At 46.2% G+C, this 6,913-nt stretch overlaps 1 pseudogene; it reads right to left on the reverse strand.

The window, feature by feature from the left end:
- Window positions 1-3,232: 3,232 nt before the first annotated feature.
- On the reverse strand, window positions 3,233-4,557 carry LOC133239620 (large ribosomal subunit protein eL33-like; annotated as a pseudogene).
- Between the last annotated feature and the right edge of the window lie 2,356 nt (window positions 4,558-6,913).

Raw genomic sequence — 6,913 nt, forward strand, 5'->3', positions numbered from 1 at the left:
TCAGTCATTTAATTAAGCAAAGAAAGCTTGCTATTCATTTTATTTCTGTGTATGTTAATGTTAAAACTAATAGAAAACAGCTAGTAAATTGTCCCCTGCATATATTGGACACAGCAACAATTACTCTGGCAGAGAAGATATAATAAAAGAGGAAATTTTAATAGTATCTTTATTCCATTTATTCTCTTGGGCTTCTGTTTCAAGGTACTGTAGAAATTAACAATTATTTCTTCTCATTGTTTTTGATGATCTTTTTCTATTATCCTCCTACCCGACTTAAAATAAAAAAATAATTTAAACTTACATTTTTTTATTCAATTTTATGGTGCCCTGAGATTTACATTCCAGGCATGAGGAGGAACTGAGAAAAATCAGAAAATCACCCAGAGCATTCCCTTCCCGTTCCTCTGACAACTAGTTAAGGCTGTGCCAGTCAGTAGTACAACTGAGATTCTCTTGATTTCAACTCAGAAATTCACATAATAAAAATAATTATCTTGCACATCACTGTATTGACAAATATGTCTGTCTTGTATTTATGAACGTCTGTCATATGGTCTATCTAAATAGTTGACATAGCTCTACTCCATAAAGCAATTAACTCGGTTTATATGGCAAATTGTCTAAGGATTTCTCCAGAATGCTTGGGGAAATCTACAAACTAAAATATTCTCCAATTTATTGACATGCTACCACACTAAAAAAAAACTAGGCCATCAATAACCAGCTTTCTTTGAAATCTGGGATCTTATTATAAGTGTAGGGACTAAGAAACCCCTGGCTTGAATGAAATAAAACTGATTTTGTCCTATAAAAAGTACTTCTGATCGTTGGCAGAAAAACGCATGGACATGATGAATAAAAATGTGCAATCAAGACAATATTAATTAAAAATGGAAAGTTTTTCCTGCTGAAAATCTCATCAGAGCCACTCCTGAGACCCTGGAACATTTTCAGTTCAAGTCATATTTGGTTTTCTGTGGGATTGCTCAGATTCTCCATGGAGACGTGTAGGTTCACTGACCCTAGGGGGTGTCAGCCCATGTGACGCTCCTTTAAATCCAGAGCCATGAGTCTTCCCAGGTCCAGTAAAGTCAACCAGCCTGGAAATGTGCAGGGTGACCGCATACCTACTATTTCCTAAGTGTGTTATTTTTCTACTGTTGCATAACAAGTCACCACAAATTTAGCCATTTAACACACATTCATGAGCTCACAGTTGCCATGGGTCAGGAATCCAACCAGAGCTCAGCTGGAGTCTCTGCTCAGGGTCTCAGGTTGCAGTTAAGATGTCAGAGAGTCTGTTTGATAATGGAGGTTGGGTGCCTCTTCCAAGCTCATGTGGTTGTTGGATTGTTCCTTGTGGTTGGAGGACTGAGGTCCTAAATTTCTTGCTGGTTGTCAGTCTTGGGATATTCTTGGTTCCTGGAGCACCGTCATCTGGCAGTGACCTTCTTAGGGACATTCTGGCAACATGACAACTTATTTCTCAAAGCCACAGGAAGGACCAGGCCCCTCTTTAAAGGGCTTTCATCTGAGTCACTCGGGAGAATCTCCCTGCAAGTCACTCAAAGCAAAGTTGACAGGGGACTTGAAGCTTCACCAAAGCCGGTACTCCAATCACAGAAGCAGCATCCAGTCCCATCCGTAGGGCCTGCCTACACTCAAGGAGGTGGTTACATAGGGTGGGGGTGGGGAGATTAGGCCCTAGGGGTTGGGAATTTGGTGGAGTGGGAGCATCTTAGAATTCTACCTGCCTCAGTAAAAGGAACCCAGAATATGAATGCCATATGAACCTAGAAAAATTATCTAAAACCTGTGAATTTATCTGTAATTTGCCTTAAATGGCTGGAATTTTCAGAGATATAAATAAATCCAAAAGCAATTATTGCTGTGCCTGTTATTTCTAAGGCCACCTAGGGGAATCATCTTAAATGAGCTCATCTCCCACACCCCACCTCCCCCTGAAACAGATCTTTGCTCAGATAATTATGAAAAACTACAGCAAGTACACTTCTTAGAGACAGAATATCAGGAAACCTCAGCTTCTTTCACTGAAGGTCCGATTCCAGCCAGGGATCCACAGACTTGGCTGTAAGACAGAGAGCAGGAGGCGTGCGGCTCTGCTGGGCCCAGATGTGGTCGGGAAGGACTGGCCCTTCCTTGCTCTGCACCTAATCAATCACCTTGACAGTCTCCACCAACTCATCCCCAACGTGACTAAGATCTCCCATCCCAGCTATCCTGGAGGGTCTACATTTGAAATCTCACCCTGTTTGCAGCCAGTTACTAACCTCTGGCCAGTGTCTGTATCTCTCTCTCTTTCCGGAGTTAGACTGATGCTTAACTCAGGCTGAACCCAACTATTCACTGTCTTACAACTAATTTACCCTGTCCCGTCCCTTAATTCCACTACTCTTATTACAGTCTGTGAGAGCCTGAAAAAGGCCTCCCTAAACATCCCCATTCTGCTCCCCAGAACCTATTAATACATCTGTCACTTTACAGAGTAAATGGAACTTTGCTGGTGGGATTAAAGACCTGGAAGTCGGGGCGAATCCCAGAGTACGCAGGCAGGCCCTCCACGCAATCACAAGGTCCTTCTCAGAAGGAGAACCAGGAGGGGTGAGGCGGGAACCCAGAGGCTGGAGTGACTGAGGACGGGTGTGAGCCGAGGGATGTAGTAGCTTCTGGAGGCTGGAAAACGCAAGGCGAAGACTTCTCCTTTTGAGGTTCAGAAGGAGCCAGCCTGTTCACCTTGACTGTAGCCAGTCGAGATTGATTTTGGGTTTCTAACCTCCAGAGGTGTCAGACAATAAATCTGCCTTGTTTTTTTCCACATTTTCATTTATTTCAGTTCAGTTCAGAAGAGTTGCTAAGTTGTGTCTGAGTCTTTGCAACCCTATGGACTGCAGCATGCCAGGCTCCTCTGTCCTTCACCATCTCCCAGAGTTTGCTCAAACTCATGCCCCTTGAGTCAATGATGCCATCCAACCATCTCTACCTCTGTCATCCCTTTCTCTTCCTGCCCTCAATCTTTCCCAGCATCAGGGTCTTTTCTAATGAGTCAGCTCTTTGCATCAGGTGGCTTCAGTTTCAGCATCAGTCCTTCCAATGAATATTCAGAGTTGATTTCCTTTAGGATTGACTGATTTGATCTCATTGCTGTGCAAGGGACTCCCAAGAGTCTTCTCCAACACCATAGCTCGAAAGCATCAATTCTTCAGCATTTTTAATAAATATAAATTCTTGGAGGGTATAGCGTCACACAGATTCTATGTCCCATGGCCTTAGCAGGAAGGTTACTTTGGGATTTGGCACAGACCCTGCCACTGTTTCCATGAGCATGAATTATCTCTCCCCAGATTGCTCTGCTTTTGTGGATTTTCTGCCAGGAGTTGCTGTGCTGTTCTTTGCTCTATACACATAAGCACATCTCTTGCTTAGGCAGAATATAGTTTCATCTCGAGCATATACACCTTCAGCTTTCAGGAAAGATGTGTGCTCCCTCTGATTCCAAAGACCCCACCTGTAACCAGCAAAAATGGCCCTTGGACCACAGCCTTCCAGACTTATCTGTCGTTTTGGAAGTCCTGTTCCCAGAGGCCTCCACAGCGTCCAAGATGGCTAAATGAGACAGGCCTCTGCCTTGTTTTAAGTCACTAATTTTTGGTAACTTGTTCCAGCAGGAACTGGTGCAGGTGGGGAGAAAGGCCTTGCTCAAGGCCTCTGGATTGTCAGGACCCCGTCTCTCCACAGACAATCTTTGTGTGAGCTGGTCTTAGCTCTGTGAATTGGGCCATCTTTTAAAGCCCAGGACACATTGAGACTAGACCCAGAACAAAAACTAGTCATCACCCAAGGGGCAAGAGTACCAGCTGTGTGCTGAGCACCAGTCATGTACCAGCCCGTATAGGAAGGCAGGAGACATATTGTTGTGATCTCAGCCAGCATCAGAGCCTTCTGTGTCCCCACCCCTTCTGCAGGAATAATTCCACATGATATGTGAATTTGTCTAGAGAAAATCATACCTGACAAAGTTTCACTTGCTTTAAATGATGAATTTAAAAAAAAGAAACCAGAAAGATTGGGGTGTTAGTATTCATTTCATAATTCAATCAATACACTACTCCTGATGATAGAACCAAATTAGAACATTAGATGCAATATTTAAATTAAAAACGTAACCAGCAGAAACAATATTAATGGTGATATCAAACATAGGGAGAAATTAGTGAGATGGGGATAGTGAGAGTTGACATCTAGCTGCAGCAGGGGCGTGATCACTGTTAAAATATTGAAATAGTTTCAGAGAACTTGGTAAACAGTCACTGCTCCTGTCTCCTCCCCTCCCCACTGCCCACCACCAGTCCTTCCACTGGATTGAAATCCCCCAATTCAGCAACTAACGGGTTAACAGCTGACCCGTCAGCACACCTGTGGAGCCCAGCACCTTGGACAGTGCCAAGCCTGATGGCTAATGCCTGGCACACTTGTCCTCAAAGACTTTCAATGTCACCCCTGAGTACAAGTAAGTAAAACCCTTACCCTCCACATTAACGTATCGATTTATATGGTACAGACCTGATAAATCAAGATATGCTTGTAACTAGAATTATAGGCATGTTACCTTCACATATGAAGGCCAAGTGGGAAGGCAGAGAGGACAGGGAGCAGAACGGAGGGGAGGGGCAGGGTGGGGAGCACTGCTTTCCATCCTCAAGGCTTCTGAGCTATTTATTACCATCTACATGCTTCCCTCTCGTAAATAAACATTAGACACCTCATGTTCCCCAAGTCCCAGATCATGCTCCTCTTCCAGGCTGTGGACGAGGACTACACGTCTCAGGCTCCCTGCAGCTACACCAGGGCCGTGGGGCTGGGCATGTCCTGTGATCAAGATAAGTGAGCGCCATCCATGTCTTTAAAGTGTTCTGCTCAAAGCAATGTGCTCAGTCACCCAGTCATGCCCTACTCCATGCGACCCCACGGACTGTAGCCCACCAGGCTCCTCTGTCCATGGGATTCTCCAGGCAAGATTACTGGAGTGGGTAGCCATTTCCTGCTCCAGGGGAATCTTCCTGACCCAGGGATCAAACCTGCCTTGGCAGGCATATTCTTTACCACTGAGCCAGCTGGGAGGCCCCATTCAAAGAGTCTCTTCCTGTTGCAAGATCACCTGCGTAATGGAGGACTATAGACCAGTTGGTCTGAGAGCAAAATATTTTCTGTCCCTTGCTTAGTAGAAGATAAAGAAGTGTAAGTCACCATATCCAGAAGGAGCGACCTATGTAGCCACCTGTCCCCATGTTCTTGGGAACCTTCCAGAACTTTCCATAGTAGACGCTGGAGAGAAGAGGGAGAAAGTGGAGAACACGGCCGAGCCTGGGATGTAGCAGGGACTCAGGGACAGGCAGCTACAGTTTAACCACCCAAGGAATAGGTGTTAGGATCAAAGAATGTCTCTCTTCACAGTCCTGGCAGACGCTGATGGTCCCGAGCCCTGAGAGGCAGACATCAAGCCCACAGCTCAGCCCTGATCCTGTAGAGCCTCAGGGCGGCTGCGGAGGCTTTGCAACCCACAGTTCTGCTAAGGGGAGCTGCCTCCCAGTAACCTGGGGTTGCGTTTACTGAGAAGCACGAGGCCACTCTTCATATATTTTTAATATTCTAGTTATCATGCAAAATCTCATCGATGAGAAAGTTTAAGCAGTGTGCAAACAAGGCAGCCTGCCGAGCCACGTTAAGATACCTAGCACACCATGTCAACACGACAAGCCTCATGTCGTGTTTCTGATTATATTTAATAACACTAAATTAGCTTTTCTTCATGTAACATATTGTGCCTGCGATGCTATTTGTTTGAACTAAAAACACCCTTCCTACTTTTCTGTTGTAATAAAAGGACTCACGTGGTGACCAAAATTTCTAGCCATTTTTATGCATTTGCAGAACAGTAGGAACACGGAGCAATTCGTCTCTGAAACCAGTCAGAGACAGGCGTGCTGAAATGGGCTCCATTACCCAGGGCACGGTGGATTGTTCCAGACATCTGGGAATGGAGCGGCTACTCACAGGGGGACCCAGACCATGCCATCCTGAGGGCATGGCTCTCGCTTCTCCTTCCTGCACCCGGGGCTGGGAGGATGAGGCCAGAAATGCATCAGCAGGCACTCATGCACTCCAGCCCTTCAGGGCCAAGCAGGGGGAGCTTGGCTGCAGGGGCCTTGGGACATGTCCACCTTGTCACACATGCAGACTGGGGCTGTAACTGCCAGCGGAGCAGTGGGGACCTGGGCAATGACCCCTCCTGGTCGAGGAGAGGTGTCCGTCCAGCAAGAGCATATAGGGGCTTAGCGCTCGTACTGCTTGCCTTGGGCTTCATTCTGATGCTAGACTTTTTCATCCTCCGTTGATGCCCCAGATAATTTTGCATTTAAGTGTAAGGCTTACTTCCTGCCCATTTCTAAGCCAGTGAAGATCACAGGACGTGGTCGGGTTTGAGGCTGGGGGTGAAGGAGGCTGGAGCTCCCTGTCTGCTTTTCCCTTCCATGCTTCCTTGTTCTCAATAAGACTTAGATTAAGCAAATTCAAAAGACAGGAGGGCCCCGCAGGACAGGACACAGGCAGGCCCCAGGCTAGAGTTCCCACATGCATCTTGGCTCTTGTACAACATGGCGGGTGTTCAAGGTGGATGTGCCACTCTAAACAGAGCATCGGAAACAGACCCCTGGTCACCGCCAGCCTCAGAGAGAACAGGGATTCACCTGGTTTCTTTCCGATTCGAAGCTGTGAGGAGAAGTGCGGGTCAAGACTGCACCCAGTAAGGATGGCGGTGACAAAGTGAGGAAGCAAAGGCCATTCTCAGGGATGGACAAAAGGAGAAAAATCTGGCTTGACACAATAATTCAAA

The sequence above is a fragment of the Bos javanicus genome, chromosome 26, assembly GCF_032452875.1.
Source record: "Bos javanicus breed banteng chromosome 26, ARS-OSU_banteng_1.0, whole genome shotgun sequence".
Classification (NCBI taxonomy): Eukaryota; Metazoa; Chordata; class Mammalia; order Artiodactyla; family Bovidae; genus Bos; species Bos javanicus.